This window comes from Parus major, chromosome 1A (genome assembly GCF_001522545.3).
Source record: "Parus major isolate Abel chromosome 1A, Parus_major1.1, whole genome shotgun sequence".
NCBI lineage: Eukaryota > Metazoa > Chordata > Aves > Passeriformes > Paridae > Parus > Parus major.
This window is the reverse complement of record NC_031773.1, coordinates 35,170,493-35,191,056: the sequence shown is the minus strand read 5'-3', so window position 1 is coordinate 35,191,056 and position 20,564 is coordinate 35,170,493. Positions and strand designations below refer to the sequence as shown.

The 20,564-nt window shown below is 38.8% G+C and overlaps 1 long non-coding RNA gene across 1 annotated transcript; it reads left to right on the top strand.

Moving 5' to 3' along the window:
- The first annotated feature begins 11,286 nt into the window (after positions 1-11,286).
- On the top strand, positions 11,287-18,017 carry LOC107204279. Its single transcript, XR_004497652.1, has 3 exons — positions 11,287-11,375; positions 13,946-14,229; positions 17,929-18,017. It is a non-coding gene; the product is annotated as an uncharacterized LOC107204279 (long non-coding RNA).
- The last annotated feature ends 2,547 nt before the right edge of the window (positions 18,018-20,564 follow it).

Genomic DNA, 20,564 nt, shown 5'->3' with positions numbered 1-20,564 from the left:
TATGCTTTCTAAAGCTCTGTCTTCTCTTCTTAGAGGAATTCAGTGAACGGTTTGTATCAGAGCAAACCCAGGATGCACCCATGACTAAGTAGAATGTTTTGTTATGCTACTTCCCTTTTAATGATGGGGTATTCCACATAGCAACTCAGTGCACATCTTCCAGCTTGTTTTTTTCCTGGGAAAGGAACCATTCCATTTTGAGCAGTGGTGGGGATAAAGGCATTGCAAGTGTGCCTGCTGGGAAGTGCTGCTACTTGAAAGAACCAAAGCAACACATGGAGGTGCCCAAAGATACTGCAGAGGCTCCCCTAGGTAAGGAAATATGTCACCGAGTACAGTTTATCTTTCACCAGACTGGAACAGTCTAGAAAACAACACAAGAACAGTAGAAAGATGTACTTTTTTGTACCATTTTGAGAAATATTACGGGAAGGACAGGACAGTAAAAATTCAATGAAGAGCTTGATAACAAGTGTTTTGTTGAAGGAGAAGTTAACTCTTGATACAACTACAGCGGCTCCATCTCTGCAGTTTGGCTTAAGTGCACGTAACTCTAGCTGGTTCTTGAGTTGTTTTACAAGGACAAAACATACCTGAAGTTGTTGTACTTGTCTAGAACAACTTGAAATTACATATGAATCAGAGCGCTGACACGAGAAACCAAAAATACTATCCATCTATCTTTTATTTTGCCTCTGCAGGTTGCCTACAGAAACCTGTGACAAAACTGCACATATGTGTTGTATATATACTATGTATATGTTATATGCATATATATAACAATTTGTGTTATTCTCATTTGTGTATATTGTATATGTGTGTATATTCCCATTTCAGGTGGGCTCCATTGCTGCTGTATTTTCCTTCTCTGTGAGTGTCAGATGTTGCTGAGGTAAGAAACAAACTCTGTCACTCCTTTGGAGATCAGTGAGTTCTATTCATAGCCTTTATATTGCTACTTCTCTTAATTCGCCCCTCTCTGGCAACATTTGACTCCATGAATATTCAATTTTGTTGCAACAGATTTACATTTATAAATTAAACTATTTCTTCAGTTACAAGACATGGCTTGGGTCTAGGAAATCCAAATGGATAAGGAGAACAGTTTCAATCTGTGTGTGATGCCTGGTAAAAATATAAAAGCAACTAAATTTGATCATTTTCTGTGTCTTAATGAAGACAGCTAATGTCATAGAGCAGTGAAAGTCAGGCAGGCCTCCCTCAGGAGAGAAGTTTGGACACGTGCTAAGTGTCAAATGAGCATCAGCTCCGAAAGAGACCCATTCAGCCATGTACTGTCAGCACAGTCCTGCTCAGAGCTGTGAAGTGCAGTGACAGCTGATCCACAAGGTTGCCAGGGACAGCCCTAGAGCAGACACTTGTCCCTGCTGGCCTCAGCATCAGGAACAAGGTCCTGAGTGCCCAGAGGACCAGGGAAAGCCAGCATGAAAGTCCCAAGCTTCCTTTTGACTGGTGCCTTGGGTGTATTTCTGAAGATGTAGTATTTATTAACAATCTTTCTCAAATCATCAACTTTTCTGCTTAGGAACTGCAGTGAAAAGAGTAATTTTGAAATTCCAGTGGCTTATCTGTGTATAAGTAAAAGCTGTCTTGAACTGCAGTGAATTCACCCCTACTTCTGTAAATCTTTTAAAAACTCTCTGACAGTCACTCTAATGGTCTTATGTGCTGCTCCACACACCCCCACCTTCTCATTAACGAAAAGAACTGAATGTGGGGGGTCACTGTCTTGCTTTTCCTTTCATTGAAGATGGTTTCAAGGTTCTGTATAGTATCACAACCAGATTTTTCACACCCTTAGCACTTTGTTATTCCTTGTGGTGTTGTGTTTGCCAATAGCTCAGGCAGTAGAGGGAGGCTGTAACAGTGATCTTTGGCAGAACAAACATATCTGAACTGCTAGAGATGCTTTACCTTATCTTATGGTTTTAATTATTTGCTGTGATACTTTCATACTGTTTTTAATGTCCCAGTATCTGATTAAATTTTTTTAGGTTTTTTTCTGAGAATTTCTCTTAGTCTCTTTTCTATGCCTCTATATTTACAGTCACAATAATTCTCTCAGACTTTTCATTATTTGTTCTCTTTCAACAGATACCACGTATTTGTAGAGATAATCAACTGTGATAATCATTGGTTTCTTTTACTTTAAATTATGCTGGCGTAGTTCTCTACTCAAACATAAGATTGATCCATAAAACTTTAAGCACATCCATTTATTAATGGGAAAATACAGTTTTCTGCTGGTGTGTATATATTTTACTAGTCTAAAAAAATTATAACAATTGGGGGATCTTCATCTCTTAGAGTGGTTCCTAATTTGATATTAGTTCTAATTTAGCCAGATTCTTCATGGTACACTACTCCAGCTGATGGCACTCCTTCAGTATAAAAAACAACAAAACCCTCTCTTGAGAACCAAACAACCCCAACAACCGCATTCTATCCCACTTTGTAGCTCTTATGCATAACAAAACACTAAGAGCTATTTTGGTATTCACACCTCACAGGGGGGCCTCACACTTGCTGGGTTTTGTAAATAGGATGGTTAAAAAGACAAGAGCAGCTATAAAAATCAATCAGTTCAAAATACCCCACTCTTTTATTATCTTTTATTTGGTTGCCTTCTTACGTTCCCTCCCTTCATCCTGGCATCCACGATCAAATCCCACAGCTTGTTCCTGTTCAGAGGTTTCTGAAAACTTCTTTCTAAAAGTACCTCATAATTAGAATTGAAATCCATCCTCACTTGTCACTAACTGCTAAATGCTTTACCTTTTCTTACAGGGCCTTAAGGCCCAAATATAAGTAGCAGGTGAAGTGCTCAATTCTACAATGTGCTAGGAGAACATGAAAGCAGTACCAAACGAACAACAGAAAAAGCACAGGAGAAGAAAGACATATAATAAGAATTTCCATTCTCAACCATCAGGACAGGCATGTGGGTAAATATTCATGAACAAAGGAAAAATGGCAACTACATTGTGGTTTCATGTGGCAGGCATCTTCCTGGGAGATGTGACCCTTTGCCAGGTCATGGGAAGGGAGACAAGCAGACCAAGGATTCTTCAACAGCCATGCAGAAACATTCCAGGGCAGCTGAGCACTTGTGCTAGAATTCTCCAGCAGAGACACTGGAGTTTTATCCTTGCAGTAGCCCTCATCCCGAAGAGCTGAACAATTATGCAGAAGTAAATGAAGAGTACAAAGTGAAAAGGCACAATGAGATCTATGTAGTTCCCAAGCAGGGATCCAGTCTGAATGCCACAGTAAAACCAGCTTCCACACACATGGTGGCTACAGCAGCTCCTGAAGGGAAGGGGAATTTTTGGGGATATTTTATATGATGGGGGTACATCACTTTACACTGGATTGTCACCTGTTCCTGCTGCCACAACTAAGGCATGTCTTTCACACTGATCTGGGCTGTTCTCAGCATAAGAGGTGTGGATTAAAGCCTCATTCATATCCATCTAAATAAATAGAACTGTCATTTTTATCAGCTTCTGTTGATCAGCCTCCCTCCCTCTGCCTTGTCTTCTTTCCATGAGTGATTTTGTTGGCTGAAATAAATCAACATGCTTCTCAAGTCTAGTCCTCCAGATTTAGCATAGCCATTTCACATAGATTTAATACAGAGGTTTCACCTAATATATGCTGCATGCTGCCCCCATATTGCAAGCTGCAAAACCCCCATGGTTTTGCAGCGATTTTAAAACAAACAAACAAACAAAAATACCCCAAAAAACAAAAAACAAACAAAAAAAAACAAAAACAAAAACAAAAAAAGCAAAAGTGAGGAGCTAGCCTACCTGGAGCACACTTTCCTACCGATGGACATGACGTAGCTAGTCTGCTTGATTTTATAAACTGCCCACCAGCAAGGGGGTTTGATGGAGCCATGATTCACCCAAAAGTCCCATCAGAAGGCCAACACTATAGCTGCAGACTTGAAGCATGGGTTCAGCCATAAATGATCTTGTAAGTGGGGATTTAACCAAGCCCAGACATCAGAAGCCATAGCAGTGTAACTCAGCATTGCTCAGACACCAGAAAACTGAGAAATCTAATGCCTACCTCAAAACAGGGATCACAGTACAGGTATTATATGATTCTCTATCAAACATTGCAGGAGAGGGAAATAAAATCAATCAGTGCCAGCATATAATATGAACAGGTCTGTAACGTCACCTGATGCACTTAGAGAGTTTTTCAAAGTCTGCCATTTTCCAGATAAGCACATTATAGGCTGCAAGTACTTTATTTCAAGCATTTCTAGACTGACAACCAAAAGCATCTGCAACATAGGCCCAAAAGAAAATGGCCTGTACAAAATATATAAAGAATTTGAAAAGACAAATCTTACTTTCTAGAAGAACTGAGGAACTGGCACTGGAAATTAGGCAAAAAAATATAATAAAAATCAAGGTTTAACACTGAGAGGTTCTCCAATTTTAAAAAAGCTTGTTCTGATGGTGTTCATGGATACAGAATAGATTGTTCTTAGTTTGAAGCTTATATATGGGGATCCTATGAACAAAAGACAGCAAAGAGATAAATTATGAAAGTCAGAAGATGGGAGTAAATCTTTATTAAGTAGCATCACAGATTATGTGTGAGGAAAAAAAGGATAAAAAGAGAAGAATAATCAGTATAATTATATAGTCCATTTGCTTTGTTTACTTTGCATAAGCTTTGATTATCCCATTTTTGTCATCAAAAGACTGCAGCACCACAAGGTGGCAGCAAAAATTTAGTTATTGCATAATTTTTGACACCTGGTTATGTAAACAATAAATACACCTATTGTCCCAATGTTTAACTTATGCAAATATCAAACCAATCTCATCTGTTATAAAAATGACACATATGGTCAAGTTCTAACATTTACATGAAATAAACATGAGCATTAGTCAAACAATTAAATCATCTTAAGTCAGGAATGATGAATTTTAATTTGCAATGTGTGCAAAGTTGTTCTTAGTAGAAAATGCTTCAAATATTTAGAATAATCAACCATTTCTCTTCCACCTGGCAATCAAAATCCTTGAAATGAGATAGAAGGTTTGGAACATTAGGCCCATTTAATTTACTTTATGATACAGAAACATAAAAATGAAAATGAGACTAGACTGTGATGAATCTGCTTGCTTCTATCAAGTGCAGCAGAGCTATGTGCCAAGGAGAGTTCTCTGCTGAGACAGTTAGTGGTACAATCGGCCTCTTCAGGAACAAGTGAGCACCGCAAATCTTGCTTCTGGCAGAGGCAGTTGAGATTCATTCTATGTGTTTAATATAAGAATCAGCTCCTAAAATGTTATTGGATATAAGTGATTGCCCAAGCAGAAGGACATGGCAAGGGTCACACTGCAAAGAATTTTTTGTTGAGATCAGCCAGAATTTCCTCTTGTAGCTCCTTCGTTGAGTGCACAAGTGTCAACTCATCCATCATTTCATTTTTTTCATTGCCTAGTAAGGTCTAGTAGCCAAAAGCAGTGTGAGGAGGGACCTGACTTTTCCAAATCTCAGTCCTCAGTGTAGCTACCCTCAGCTGCCCTGTAAGGGCAGAGTTGGGTAAAGAATCACACTTCCAGCCAGAGAAGTGCTTGGTGGCATGCACAAGTAGGTATTTACCAGTTTCACATCAAGGGAACATAACATCAGAGTCTCATGCATTGATTATAATTTTAAGAACCTAGGCTATGCCATTTATTAATATTACTTCTGTTTCTGCCAAAAAGGTGTTGCCACATCACACAATTACAGCATGGCATGCTTCCTCTGAGAAACCAGACCATACCAAGAAGTTGTTGCACATTTTTATCTCTATATTTGTCAGATAAATTATTAAAAGTTTAAAAAATCTTCACATGTACCAAAATTCATCTTGAAATTACCTTCTACAGAAAAACTCAGAGAAACTTACAGAGAGCAATAAAAGACTGTATTCCCCAAAAGACTTTAAAAGACAGGAGAGGTCTAGTCCCCATCCTGCTGGCATCAACACGGTGATCTGTACCCCTTTTATGGAATTTAGATCAGATCTGAGAAGTGCAGGCAACTTTTAGTTTTTCTGACTGGCTGTTGTGATCCTGTTGGTATGTGTCTGACAGGCTACCAAGTGAGAGTCAGGTACTCATCTGCCCCGCCGCAGCGCTGCCGCTGCTGCACCATGGCCTTTGCAGGGACCTGCACAGCTGGTTCACCAGCAGCTGCTGCCACTGTCCGTGACACAGAGCCTCCGGACCTCCTGCAGCATGTGGACATCTGCATCAGACACCTCAGCATGAGGCTGGAAAGCTGGAGCCAAAGTCACTGCAGATGCTGCCAGCACCAGATCACGAGGATAGATCAGGAAGACAATCAGTGCACCAGCTTTTCCAAGAAGTGTTTCTGCTTTCATCTATAGGAATGAGAGAATTCTTTTCTGAAATTAAGGATGACAGAATGGCCTGTGGCAGAGCAAACCAAGATAAATAAACCTGAACAGAAGAAAAGCTGTTCAAAAGGTGTTCAACACTGCACTATACTTCCATACTGCCATGTTCAGAAATGAAATTAAAATTATATGGATAAAAGGTTACATGGCTTAATTTTCATGGCTGCAATATGAGAAGGATGATGAGGGTGAGAGAAGGGGGTGACAGTAAGAGAGGAAGTTCAAATATGCTCCAGGGAGCTTCATTTGAAATTTTTGAAAGAGAATTCCCAAAAAAACTGCAAGGCCTTAAGCAAATGTATTTTCCTTTGGACTTGAATAGTAGTCAGCAAGAGATTAGAACTTCCATGTCCTGAAGCTGCTTTCCTTTCACGATGGTGTAATACAGAATAAGATTTTGAAGAAGAAAATGAATAAAAGTAAGAATAAGAATATGAATATAAGAATAAGAAGAATGCGCCTTGTGTTTGTTTCTTAAAAAGTTCAGCACCAGGGCCTGGATTACTGACTGGAACCTCTCACAAGGCTAGTACACAGCAGGGATGGTTTCGGAGAGGGCAAAGGGGCACAGAGACCCCAGTACAGCCACTGTGCCTGACTTGTTGCAGTGCAGTGAGCTCTTGCAGAGGAAAGCAGATCTGAAGGAGTGCAGGAAGGGAGAATAAACTGGTGAAACAAATGTACTTGAGGGGTCTGAGGTTTTACCACAAGTTGGTAGTGTGTGGAAGGACTGTTGAGGCAGAACTGGAGGCTGCAGAATCAGTTCCACAAGTGCCAAAGTCACCTTTAAACCAGCTTTCGATTTCCCTTTCCTCCTTGCAGAATCAGAAAAGGGAACAGTGGTGGTTCTCACTTCCATATTCTCATCTTTGCAAACATAGCTCTATGCTACTACATTTTCATATTTGATCAGGTTTTTTTTTTATCACATCTTGTCAAACGCTTCCAGTGCAACCCCATGAACCCCAGATTATGACTGATGCCTTTTATTAATGCTGAAATCACCTGAAACAAATAAACAGGATTTGGATTCTATAATAAAAATTACAATTTCTCCTTTCAGTTGGGGTGTGCTGAAATAAGAAGCTTTTTATCTTAATAGTCAGAAGCTCTTCCATGTAATATTTATAAAGGATGTTGTTTAGGCTATTCTGTACTCCCAGATGAGAGGTGCTTGAAAAAAAAATTAGAAAGTAATTATGTGCATTGTCACCAGGCATTTGTGAATATATTATGTGATAGGAAAGGCAGAAAAATATGACTTAACCCTAGAATATCTGGTCTTTTTTACTGGCATCATTAACACTTTATAATACGAAGAAAATTTGTGATGGAAGATAAAGGATAAATGAAAGATATTGGCAATTAATGTGTGTCCTAAGAAACAACATAAAATTTTCAGTGCTAATATCTTCTCAAATGCATAGTTTTATTAATGATGAAAACTTTTATTACTAGCATTTTAAAAGAATATTTTTTTTTAATTCTACTTCCAGGTGTTTAAAAATGCTTGTTGCCCCTGGAAATTTTAATGCTCATTGCATTCTTTCACACAAAGTTATGAAACTTCTGCCTGACCCAGATCTTCCTCCATGCAGTGCTGTGAAAAATCAAGGCCAGAAGCAGATGTTTGCTGTGGTACCAGCAAGCAGCTCAGCCCTACACAGCCTGTTGCTCGCTCCCCTCTGGTGGGATGGGTAAAAGAATCACAAGAGTAAAACTAAGAAATTCATGAAAAAGCAGAAGGTGCATACTCAAACAGAGAAAGGATTAATTCTCTACTTCCTATGGGCAAACAAGTGTTCAGCTGTCTCCAATCAGAGCTCCATGAACTCTATCAGTTACTTGGGAAGGCAGATATCGTTACTCCAAATACATCCTTTTCATCGTTTTGTCTCCATCTTATCTTTTTTTTCCATATTACTAAACACAGTATTGTATGTTGTGGAATATCCTGTTTGTTTGGGGTAAACTGTCCCCAGCTGTGTCCTCTCCCAACTTCTTCTCTCCCAGCAAGAAGCAGAAAAGGGCTTCCCCCTGTGTAAGCACTGCCCAGCTAAAACATCCCTGTGTTGTCAGCACTGCTTTGGTCACATATCCAGAGCAGCACCCTAGGAGACACAGCAAAGAAAAATAACTGTATTCCAGACAGCCCCTCTACAATGTCACAAGATATAACAATGTTCTCAATATTTACTATTATTGCAGGTTCACACTGTCGTAGTCAAAACCAACCTGTCTGACAAGTCAGGAATAGCTTCAGCTGTGACCCTTTGTAATATTTTTCAAATGCTTGTCCTTCAAGACACACCTTTCATTGTTGTTTATGTGCATTTCTCTGGCTCCCTGAATGTCAGTGAGCACGACTTTCTGCTAAAAATTTTAGCTAAATGTTTAATGCGTTGGCGGGGCGTGGCGAGGGAGCGGGGCGCAGCGCGGCGATCTGCTGACCACCCGGCATGGGCACAGCCATTTCTTTCCAGAAGGATGTGACTGGCATGGGCGCCGCCATTTTTATCACTTGACCACACGGATGCAGCCATATTTTTCCGGAAGTATGGAACTGGCATGGGCGCCGCCATTTTTATCACAAAATCACATGCGAGCCGACATTTTTATCCCATGACACCATGCATGCCACCATGTTTTCTGGATGCACATCACGGCACAAAAACGACATTTGCTTCCCGAACCGCCCCACCGCACCTAACTGTGCTGTCGCGCGCATCCTGACACCACAGCACGCCCCACCACTGCACCACAGCAGGGCACAATGGCGGTGTACAGCACGATGCCACGGCGTGGAGCCTTTCCCCCATGGGCAAAGTCATGTTTTTCCCAAAGTTCATCACAGCATGGCCACCGCCATCTTCTTCCAGAACCACTTGACCGCCGCCATATTGGTCCCCTATCACGAGACCACATGGGCGCCTCCATGTTTTTGCCCAACCCCATGTCTAATGGGCGCTGCCATATTTAGGGTTAGGGTTAGGGTTAGGGTTACTTTTAGGGTTAGGGTTAGGGTTTGGGTTAGGGTTAGGGTTTGGGTTAGGGTTAGGGTTAGGTTTAGGGTTAGGCTTAGGGTTAGGGTTACTTTTAGGGTTTGGGTTAGGGTTAGGTTTAGGGTTAGGTTTAGGCTTAGGCTTAGGCTTAAGTTTAGGTTTAGGCTTAGGCTTAGGCTTAGGCTTAGGGCTAGTGTTAGGGATGAGCTAAATGAGCTAGAAATTGAACTGTTTAAATAGTTCTTGTAAAAAATATGCCAGTCTAATGCTGGTGGAATTGAAATTACCCCATACAGGAGAAAGGATGACAATTCATGTGAAGTGATCTTCATACTATGCTAAATCATCCTCATTTGAGTTCTTGCATGTGCTATTTATGATCTTAGTGTTGTCAGCTTATGATAAATACATTGAACATCTACACTGTGCTGGGGTGTCTTCCAGGACGTGATTTATTTCTGCCCTCAGGCAGGCATATCTTGGGCTCTTGGGAACCTGGGATGATTCACTGTGTCAGGAGTCTGCAGTAGACCAGGCTCAGGGTAGATTTATATCCAATGATGATGACAGAGAAGTAGCCCACTAATAATGTCTCTCCTGACTCCTCCATCCAGCTTTGTCTGGTCAGTCCTTTGGCCTGTTAGCATCACAGGTTACATGCAGCATGTCCACTCTTCTAGCTCAGGCATTCACTATGAGTTGATAGGACTGAAGGTTTAAATTCTTCCTAAGATTCTGCTGCTTTTCTCTACAAGAGATAAGCCAGGCAGCTCTGAGAAAGGTGACTTTTATTTTGCTTTTTTCTCTTAGGGGTTTGCAGTTAAAATGGCATGCAGGATATGACATCTGTGTTGAGACAACTGACATGGACAATTTATTTATATTTGGTAATAGGATGAATTTCATAATGTCAGAAAATTGCCAAAGGTAAAAATTAAAAAGCTATCAATAAAGCATGGTAATTTAATGCTAATGTTGGACTAAACTAGACCCGGGGATTTTAGAATTATTAATTTTTATTTGCTGTAATGACAGCAGCAGAAGCAGGAAGATGAAGTCAATAATTTATTTTCTTGCCAGAGCAAGAATGAGAATGGCAGTAGATCCTGAAAACACCTGTAGAGGTTTTAAACCTCTGCAGAGGTTTAAATGATGGTAGCAGACTTTCTGAAGCCATACATGTTTTAAACATATCATAAATAATCAGCAAATGCAAATCACAGTTTAACACCTCAGCCAAGATTCCACTAAACACTCCTGAAACAATTGTTTCTGTACAGGCAAAGGCACCTCAGGCTGAATGGATAACCAATAACTGTAAAAAAGGATGGACCATGTTCTCATGAAAAACATTAAAATTCTTGTACTCCAAGGAGAAGGAGAAGGAGAAGAACGTCGAGAGAAAATGACTGTCAGGGACATGAAAAGAAATATGGATCAAAGGCAGTAACCCCTATGTTTATGCTTCAGTTTCCTCAGGTCTTATCTGGACAGCTAGCTCTAAATGTGCATAAAATAAAGGGAGACTTGCTTTGGGGTAGAAAAGTTAACAGTTCAGTTAATCAGAAAATATGGTGCTTGGTGAAAAGTAACTTTTTGAGCAGAGCACTCCATTAAACTCTGTTCTCCAGAGTTTTACTCTTTGAACTCTGACCCTGCTTTGGTTGCAAATGATGACAAGAGTTTTTTCAGACAGAGTAGGTGGAGACTGCTGAGTAAGCCCATGTTTTCAGGTCTGTTGATGTGGGAGGTCTGTATGCACTGGTTCTGCTGGGTGAGGCAGACCCAAACCTTCCCCGCTGTGTGCTCAGACTGACACACACAGTGACACAGGTTACTGGGATCTGGATGGGACTCACAAGCAGGAGACAGAATTGGCCTGGAAGTCACTCTCAGAGATTTGTCACAAAGGAGTAAGGTTGCTTGCTTTTTGTGAGCCACAGGGGGATGGCCTGCCTGAAGTGGCACCTGATCAAATGGAGGTCCTTATCTTTTGCACCTAATCATGAATCAGATTTTATCTCGTGATGATCATGATTATGATGATTTCTCCTCCTTGCATGATATCAATTAGATTTTTTTTTCCCCTGAGACTAATCAGAGATTTCAAGTTATTTTTTTTATTTAAAGATCTTTATGTTCCTATTACAGCAAAAGAACAAAATAGAATTCCATGAATACATTAATAAAATTTCCTAACTCTAATCTGCCTAGGTTAGAGGGATAGCTGTGAATTATTTCCCAACCAAAAAAGGTCAAAAAAAGCACCTTGGGAGCCAAATAAAATAAATAAATAAAGGAAAAAAAATAGAAAGAAATATATAAAAAAATAAAGAACAAATATGTAAATAAAGAAAAGAAAAGTAAATTAAAAGAAGTGAGATCAGCTCATAGAATAATGCCCTTGTGGAAAAAGGTAAATAAATTTTCTAAAAATGACGAAATAGATTCTTCTGAAGAATTTATTTAAATGTAACTTTTCCTGCCAGGTATCAAATAGTTAAAGACATGAAGAGTGAAGAGGGAACCCAAAGAATTAAAATTCAAAGTCAACGATATTTCACTCTGTTATTTATCACTAGGCTACCAAATGAAATAATTTTTTTTTAAGTCTTTTATGGTGTGAATACAATGAATTCTGCCTTAATGCTGGGATAGTTATTAGTGAAAAGCATAATTACAGAGAGCAAAATCAGTAATATGCTTAGTTCAGAAAAGACAAATTCCTGTTGATGATAGCTTCTCAGATACATTTTATTTACATTTTAGAAAACATCTTTCCCTATTTCTATTACAAGTTAACTACTATTATCGATGCCCTTTTGCTATTGAAAAGCACATTCAGGATTCTTCATAGTAGAATAATATCTTTGCTATGACTATCCTTTCATGATTTTCCTGTCTGTTTCACTAATAAATAGATTATCGATGTTAACAAACTCATGCTTTATCATACTGCTCAGCAGACTACACTTGTGTGCTTATTCTGTATATACATGAACTTTTCATATTGCTTGACTCACAGGACTCATTCCCTCCTAATTTTTTTTCATTTCCATATGAAAATATGACAGTGCTTGACTTAAAATTTAGTTTTAAGGTTTAAGTTTTAAGGGAGAAAAAAACCTGAAATGGTAACCCTATATTTGTTAGGTAATTAAGACCAAAGGTAACTTAGATTTGACCACTAGATAATACATTATCTTGTTTGTAACAAAGTGGTGCCTAGATAGTTTGGATTAGTAGATGTAGGATAAGGTATCTTTTGCTGACATCCTTATGGTCTTCAGCTGCCAGCGCAGGGCTGTGGATGTCTCACAAAGTCCTGCATGAATCTGACACCATGCAGCATCCCATTTAAATCCCAGCAGTTCTATGTAGGCAGCCAGAAGCCCTCCCTAGCACACCCATCAGTAACCACGCCTGGGTGCCTGTTCATGAACAAGTTGCCCTCCCAGTCTGGACACCTGAGCCAGCCTCAGGAGCTGACTGCCTGCTGGGGGTCTGCTTTAGGATGAGCTGATAATGTAGGTCGATGTTTTGTAAAGGACTTCTGTAAGATCATGTGAGATTAACAACATCAGTTAGCAACACATCACTTAACTGCTCTAAATAGGTGGAAATACTTTTCCAGCCTTTTGTCTTTCACACAGCTTCCTTTTCTGGCTGTCTACGTGCCAGGATTTAACTGCTCTGCTTAACTTGTCTGAGACTGATTTCTGTGGTGTTAATGGTCATACATAAAGCAAACACCCTTTCAAGGATTAAATCACTTTAATTATAGAATGTTTTTCTGCTTAGAAAAAAAAAAATCAACTCTTCTTTGTTTTGCAAACCAAATTTTTATTTTATAAGATCAAGTTTTCAGCTAGTTCACAGCAAAGACTCTAGGGACATTGTAACACTTATTCATAAGTATTTAATACCTAGTTTGTCTACTTGAAAGTAAATTATCCAAGATGTATACTCTGAAAATCCTCTGAGATTTCCAATCCCATAATGATCAGGTAGAAAAATAGTGTAATTTAGTTTAAAACATGTATTTCTCACACAAATTTTTTAAGGTTTCAGTTAGAAAAATATAGTTTGTGGTTCTTTACATAATCAGTCCATATGCAAACTTTTTTTTGTGTTGCACCTTGCTACAAAATCCTTTCTTTTCATGTCACTGGGAATTTCATAACTTCTTTACAAAGCAATCTGTCTGTTCTGTTTGCCCAGTTGCTACTGAGATGCAAAATCAGTCACAAAAAAAGACATTTTAGAGACTCCTTTGGCTTCAGCTTTATTTTGCTATCTATTTCTATAGGGTAGTGTGCCCCATGATTCCACAAGGGTAGGTGAGATTTACCTCTCTAGGTCAACAATGTCCTGTGACTGTATATTCCCTCTAAGTTTGTTTAACAACAGGGAAATGTCCAGTAGCATAGCTGTTTTTTGCTTCTGAAACTAAGATTTTTCAATTTCTTTTGTCCTTCTTCAGGCTTATAATTCACTATCTATGCCAGTGAATGGGTGTTGGTCTGAGGTTCATCTAACTGAACAAGATGCTCAGAGGAAAACTTCCAGACATGAGAAATTGCTGGATGTGCTGGATGTCTCTGAGAAGCTGAGAGATGATAGTGGCTGGACTTCACAGGTTGCTAAAGAGAAGGTATATGAGATGGCCAGATTTGACAAAAAACTGAAGGGGAACAGAATCTTCAAAGGATGAGCAACACCTGGAAAACTGGCACAGTGATATGTTGCAGGACCAAGATTATCCAGGTAACTGTAATATCAGAAATACTTCATGTGGCTGTGGAAGTAGCAACACTGAGACCAGTAGGGAAAACATAATTGGTGTGGGTTGTTTATTTAGTAAAAGGTTGGGGTTTACAAAAGAAGGTACAAGAATAAAACTAAAGGTCAAGAAATGAGAAAAAATGTTATATATATAAAAAATGCACCTGCTGCTGTCTAGGGCTTGATCACTGCAGCTGAACGAAGACCATAAATCAAGCTCAGACCATGTAATATAAATGGAACCTACTTCCATACCACGGAGAGCACTGGGGAGCAGGGGACTTTCCCTGGGTAACTGGAAAAACCAGGACATGCAGATGGAGTGTTGTGGTATCACCATGTCAGTGCCCTTTCAAGGGTGACAGCTCTGGCAATTACCCAGCTGTTACCTTGTAAAATTTTTATTTGAAACTAAAATAAAGAGACAGTCTAGAAGATCTACTGATGATGTAAATGCCTTCCAGTTACTACTAAATTTGTACAGGTGAGATTGTGACTCACAATCAAATCTATGATATAAATAAGAAGTAGCAGTGGAAGAATTTTTTTTAATGTGAAGCTGCAGGTTCTGGTTTTGGCAATAATAGGCCTTGGAGATTTCTGTTCTGAGGCTGTTTGTTTTCTCTCCAGTAAAGTTATGGTGAAGTGGATTGTAGCTTTGAACAGATAAGAGAAATACTCATCAAAATCTTCTGCTCTGTTTTTAAGGTGCGGAGGAGGAAGAAAATTAAATATTACTTCACAGTGATTAGCTATTTTCTCTCCAATATTGACTAAAAATAGTGCTGAACAGAGTTTACTCTATTTGGATTATTTTGGAATTATTTTTCTTGTATCATTAGCTGACTGAGGATCTCTCTATGCCATTTATATGTATTAATTAATACAATGAAACAGTGGAGAAGTTTTAGGGACCTGAAAGAAGTCATGGCTATTATCTATTAAGAAGGAAAAAGAATGTCATCAGTGAAAATCTAGCTTGCACTATGAACAGTTATGTGTAGCAGATAAACATATGTTCAAACTTTTCAAGTCTGACAGAAGCCTGGTCCTGGCCACTGCAGCTTGTTCAAGATAGTCATGAAATTCTGTGATACCTGGATTAAACCAAGGTGGTATGTCCTAAATGCTCTAGTAAATAAAAAGATATGAAACAGAACCACACAGCTAGGGGCTGGTCACACATTGTGCCTAGATTGTTAGGAACATATGTTCTTTAGATAGGAGGAAAATCAAGGGCTTAGAATTCTGCAAAGGCAAAATGGTGTTGAAAAACCCAGAGAAAAAAAGGTCTTGGAGGGAAAGAAACACAGAAACGAGGTTGTGAACATCCTGGAAATAGGGAAAGATCCCCAGATCCCCAAGACAGCTACATGGAGACAAATGCTGGGAGACACCCAGGAGCCCTGGCCAATAATTCCTGGTAGGGGTAAGTATGAGCAGCAGCATGGTGGGAACTGGCTTGGTTTCCTGCCTGACATTCATGGACTGGCAGCAATCTTCCTGATCAGAAAGGAAGTCATCAATACCTAGGAAAGTGCTGTGGGAACAAACAAGTTCACTGTAAGTGTAGCATAATCAAATAGGTCAAGGACTCTAATCTCAGAGGATCTTAATTGTCCTCCAGTGTCCAGATCCAGTGTGGCTTGTCATTTATTCTATCCTGCCGGTGACAATAACACAAGATATTTTAAGTCTATTCCCATGATCATTTCCCCAAACAAAAAAAACCAAAAACATAAAATGAATGATAGAGGATTCGAGTCCTTAAACTATGATAGGACCATAACATGATCAATTTCCATTAAAATAGTTTACTGAAAATAAATTTTGTCAAAAAAATTTGATACCTATTGATAAAAGTGTTAGTGTCAATGTAACATAATCATTGATTGGTTTTGACTTTATGCTGCCTGACATTTCCACTAAAAAAAAATAAAAATCATACAATCAACATGACATACTTGTATTATTGTCTGGCTGATGGATGCCACATGCCATTGGCAATGAAGATTCATCATCACACTGGTGGGTTTCTAGTGGAGCTCTGTGGAAATCAGCTCTTGTCCTGTGCTGTTTAATATTTTTCTTTCATCTATATCCTGAAAGAAAATAATTTAAAATCTTAGTTTCAGCAGGTAAATGACAAAACTCTTGGAGGAGTGATAAATAATAAAATAGACAAGTGTTCTGTAGCCTTTGAAAGAGAAGTGCAAGGAAAAAGTCATGAAAGGATAATATACCAATAAAATGGTTAGCGTGCTGCAAAGGGCACAAGTACATCTTGTGCTCCTTTTGTAGTGATCAGAGAGAAATTGACATCTCTAAACTGTGACTGTTCCTAGAGCAGAAATAAAATTGGTCAACAGTATGGATGCCGTGGATACCTCTTTTTCTCCCTTAATCATAAATGGAGTCAAAGTCAATTGACTTGGATGTAGATTTTGTCCTGCAAAGATTTGCAGTTATGTGCAATAAACCATGATTGCTGCCATGTCAAAAATAAGTGTGTTTGTTGATTGACTGCACACTTGGAAATATTTAGGAAGGTGGGACTCTCTGGGTAGAAGTAGGGGTATACTTCTTGGCAAACTATTGGGAATACAGATATTAACAGAGTTTTGAGTGACTTCTGTCAGCTACCACAGTTGTTTATATAAAAGTACCATATCAAGGAAAAATGAGTCAAAAACTTCTGGAATAACAAAACTATCTTCTTTGTGGTAAAGTGCTCCTGAGAAACTGTGTAGGTTCTATTTCTCAGCTCAAAGGACAATATAGAATCATCTAGAAATATTTGTAATACAGACCTATTTTGACCACTAGTTACTTTTTCTTGTATTGTATTTTCTCTCTTTGTTAAAAAAAATGTTTTATTTTCTATCCTTCCACAAATAACAAATGGGAAAACCGAGCAGCTGTTGACCTTACAGAAACATTTCTTTCTCTGTGTTTCCAATGTCCCTTGTTCTGATGAACATTATTCTGTATTCAGGCCTAGGCTACTCAGCGATCCACACATATTATTTCCACTGCACTCAGCATTGTTGTTGCTGTTTTTATAAGGAATGTGAAACAGAATCCAAGTCTAAAGAGGCAGAGTTCAATCAAAACATTTAAACACCTGCCCTTCAACATTTTTTCATCGACCTTAGGTCTCTCTCACTTACCAGGTCTATATTTGGGCCATGGCATATTAAGAAAAATGGTGTTTGAATTCTAATGAGAGCTGCAGAACTATTGTTTTGGGCCATGAACAGACACAACTTTTCTCTCAAGGGCTTTGAGATGAAGTTCATTAAGTTTTATACAACACAGACTATAGATAGTAGAGGAATATATTTGCAATCCCATCCAGTTCAGACACATATCAGATCATTGTCCTCTACATGTGTGTTCTTATCTGCAAATTGTAATCTCCTTCTGAGGAGAGGTATCTTGGCTTTTGTGAAAACCGATTCCAGTAGAGTCTTCCTCAACCTGGCTCTATCTTCTGTTTACTCCTGTGATTAAAAGTAATTGGACTGTCCTATTAACGGTGCAAATGCTCTTCTGCTATCCTAATTATTCTCTTGGCCATTAATGAAAAGAAGAAAAGCAATTCTAGAGGTCATGTAGCACTGGAGGAACATGCAGTTTCTGCTCTGTGTTTGTACTCTCTGTTTTCATTAAATATTTCAGGTGCAGCTCTGCAAAGCAATCAACGCATAGGAAGAAAACAACCTGAAGTATATGGGAATCTGAAAACAACACTGGTAAAATAATAATGAAAGAAGGTATGAGAGAAAAATATGCCATTAAAACAAATGTAATGGTACTTCTGTTGCATTTTTATCCAATCTTTCTTATATTTTATTTGAAAAGTGATGTTTATGTACTGGGATAGATGGGATAGATGGCAAAGAACCTTACAGCAATTGTAAGCAGGTCATTGTAGCTGCTTTGCCCATGCAGAGCACTCAAGCTATCACCGAACAAAAAAAGAATAAAAGGATGTGTGCTCCTATGTAAAGCAATCCACAGGAATGTAACATCTCTATGCTGCCTGCCAGGTGCACACCAAGCTGCTCTATCACTTCTTTCTCAACAGGATTGGGGGAGAAAAATAAAATGAGAAGACAGTGCATCAAGAAAAGGACAGGGAGATTGCTCATCAGTAGCATCCCAGGCAAAACAGACTCAGTTTGGGGAAAATCAATTTAATGTATTGATAATTAATCACAGTAGGATAACAAGAAAAAAATCTAAAAATCGCCAAGTTCCTCCCTTCTTCCCAGACTCAACTTCACTCCCAAGTGGGACAGGAGAACAGGAAATGGACTGCAGTAGGTTCATGTTTTTTTTCTCTGCTTTTCCTTCCTTCTCATGCTCATGGCTTTGTGTTCATGTCACCCAGTAGTTACTTACATGTCCCTGTGCAATGCATCCATCTTAAAGGCAAAGCTGTACCCCGCTGTGAGGTGTAAGAAAAGGGTGGTCTCTAAAATGACCTGCAAATCAATGACATCTGGAGACAGCTTGAGAGTTGGCTGACTTCAAGGGCCTGCATGGTGGCACTGGGCTGCACAGCAGGACTCATCTCACCAGAGCAAGTGATGTGCACAGGCAGGGCATGGGGCAGGGGTGGTACAGTCTGAAACTGCTCCCAGAGAATAGCCAGAGCTCACCAATAGAAGGACAGTTTTGAAAGACAAAAACTGCTGAAAAAATTCCAGAGTTTTACACAGCATAGAATTGAGGTAGCTTTTAACAAAAGATTTTTATTTTGTGGCTTCACACTGAAGGTCAAGAGATTTCATGGCCTGATATGAAGTCCTATGCTGCTCCTTTTCTCTGACCATCTTCTTCTTATTTACTTATTTTCAGCTTTTTCTCTCTTTATAAAGAAGCATCACTAATGTATTTATAAACTCTAGATGTGAGGTCTCTCCAGTAATCAGTGTACCTACTGCAATTCTCTTAGGCAATCTTTAGATTGTTCTTAATGAGAGGTTCTGAAGTAAAGAAAGGATGATACTGGAGGGTATTTTAAAGGGAGAGGTCTTTGACCTAGGACTTCGATTAGATGCTGTACTGAGGCAGATGCTTTTGTTCAATACCCAGAAAACAAAGTTATTGCCTTCAGCTAACAATAATTGTACAAAAATGTATTTACAAGTGAATGAATATTTACAATGGCAATTGAGCAGTAACACTCGTTTTTCTGTGAGGCAATTAAAATACTTCATCTAACTCTAGGTCATCTCTTTGTCCCAGTAAATGAATAATTACTCCAGACAGTTTCTTAAGAAAGCACAAAAAAACCAAAACCAAAATCAAACAAAAACAAACAACAACAACAAAAAAGAAGTCTGAAAGAGAAATGTATTATTGAACAACTGCCTAAAATTTAGAAATTTAGCTAGCTTTTCACATTTTCTAAAGGATTAAAAGATCAAATCTGATTTAGTTGCACATTGCTTCATTTAACATGGGTTTTCATTAGTTTATTTAGGGATGGGACAGAAATAGGCCTTAGCAATTGCCAGTATCAAAAGTAAAGTGCATTACTAATGGTGAAAGGCCAGATGGTTGGATGTGTAAAGGCCAGTCAACCCTTCTGTGCCCAAATTTTCCCACACATCACAATGGAAAATTTGTGTTGCATGATCTTGGAGAAGAAGGAATTTCAAGTGTATTTTGAAGGAAGAACCAAGGTGTTTGATCAAGAACATGGAGTATCCTTTATCTTTGATCTACTTTGTAGATCTTCAAGTTCCCTTCAATTCCTGTAAATCTGTGGAACTTCCCCTTCTAAAGTAACAAGCCAGTCTTAGAGAGGATGAAGAGGCCTGTGAGACTTTTCACTTGGTTCTACTCATTCTCTTGCAAATGTTTTGTTCATGGACCTACTCCTTTTGGAACTATTTTGTGACCAGCTCTGAGTATGCTTTCCAAAGCTTAGAATAATATTGTTTTTCCCTCCCCATTTGGTATTGTTTATTTATGTGAAATAAAAGTTTTGTCATAATTTTATAGCACTATTTAAGATTTATGGTATTTATTCTTTTTCTTGCCATTGTTACTGTTATTGCAGGGTGATTGTAAATTACTTACAAAACATTTTCCCCAAAGAACGCTTAGCTTGATCTTTTTTACCCCCTGGTGAGAAACAATCCATCTTGGAATAACACTTTTACTAGAGCTAGATAGAAATCAAACAAATCTTTCACATTTCCTGGTCTGAGATTTAATACTAGGTTTTAGTTCAGTATAAATACTTATATTTTCTTCATTGAACATCATGATACTGTAGGAAGTAAGCAGAGTGCACTGCA